Source organism: Arachis hypogaea, chromosome 14 (genome assembly GCF_003086295.3).
Source record: "Arachis hypogaea cultivar Tifrunner chromosome 14, arahy.Tifrunner.gnm2.J5K5, whole genome shotgun sequence".
Taxonomy (NCBI): Eukaryota; Viridiplantae; Streptophyta; class Magnoliopsida; order Fabales; family Fabaceae; genus Arachis; species Arachis hypogaea.
The window spans coordinates 39,390,373-39,391,600 of NC_092049.1; the positions used below are offsets into that span (position 1 = coordinate 39,390,373).

The window sequence follows — 1,228 nt, forward strand, 5'->3', positions numbered from 1 at the left end:
AGCAAGAGGAAAGTGAGTAGTTGGTGCTGAGGAAGAGGAAGAGTACTTTGAACCAAACATGGAGGAGAATATGGAGAACCATGATGAAGAAGAGACTCACAACCATGGCAGAGAAGGTCCAGCGCATCAGACTGGACAAGAGAGAAGAGTTCTGGGTTCTTACATCAACCCAAACCCAGGAAACTATAGAAGTAGCATCCAAAGGCCAACCATACATGCCAACAACTTCGAACTAAAGCCACAGGTCATCACCCTTGTTCAGAACAATTGTTCATTCGGAGGAAGTGTCCAAGAAGACCCCAATCAACATCTAACCACCTTCCTGAGGATATGCAATACTGTGATGTCTAATGGTGTTCATCCTGACACCTATAGACTACTTCTGTTTCCCTTCTTGCTCAAGGACAAAGCATCTAAATGGCTGGAATCCTTTCTAAAGGAGAGTTTAGCAACCTGGAAAGATGTGGTAAACAAGTTCTTGGCAAGATTCTATCCTTTTCAACGGATCAACAGGTTGAGAGCTGAGGTACAAACGTTCAGGCAGCAGGATGGTGAGACTCTATATGAAGCATGGGAGAGGTTTAAGGACCTGACAAGAAGATGCCCGCCAGATATGTTCAATGAATGGGTGCAGTTGCACATTTTCTATGAAGGCCTTTCGTATGAATCAAAGAAGGCAGTAGACCACTCATCCGGGGGATCTCTGAACAAGAAGAAGACCTTTGAAAAAGCCATAGATGTCATTGAGACTGTAGTAGAGAATGACTACTTCTATGCTTCTGAAAGAGGCAACACTAGAGGAGTGATGTAGCTGAACAATATGGATGCACTGCTAGCTCAAAACAAGATGATTACCAAGCAATTAGCTAACCTCACCAAGAAGATAGAGAGGAATCAAGTAGCAGCAACCCAAGAAGGAGTGAATGAAGAAGCAGAGGGTGATCAGGAACAAGCCAATTACATTGAGAATTCACCTAAGCAGAATCATGACCCATACTCCAAAACGTATAATCCTGGTTGGAGGAACCACCCAAACTTTGGGTGGGGAAATCAACAAGACCAAGGCCAAGACCAGTAATGCCATAACCCCAACAACAATGCAACTCACCAATACCCCACACAGAGGTCATACCAACACCCACCCAACAACACCTCTCAACATCCATACCAAAGTCAAAATGGCCCTTCTCATCCTTCCAATCTCAACTCTCCATCATCGGAAGAAAGA

The 1,228-nt window shown here is 44.3% G+C and overlaps 1 non-coding gene across 1 annotated transcript; it reads right to left on the reverse strand.

Moving 5' to 3' along the window:
• Nucleotides 1–511: 511 nt before the first annotated feature.
• On the reverse strand, nucleotides 512–618 carry LOC112745568 (small nucleolar RNA R71). The gene has a single exon (XR_003173488.1). It is a non-coding gene; the product is annotated as a small nucleolar RNA R71 (small nucleolar RNA).
• Nucleotides 619–1,228: the final 610 nt, after the last annotated feature.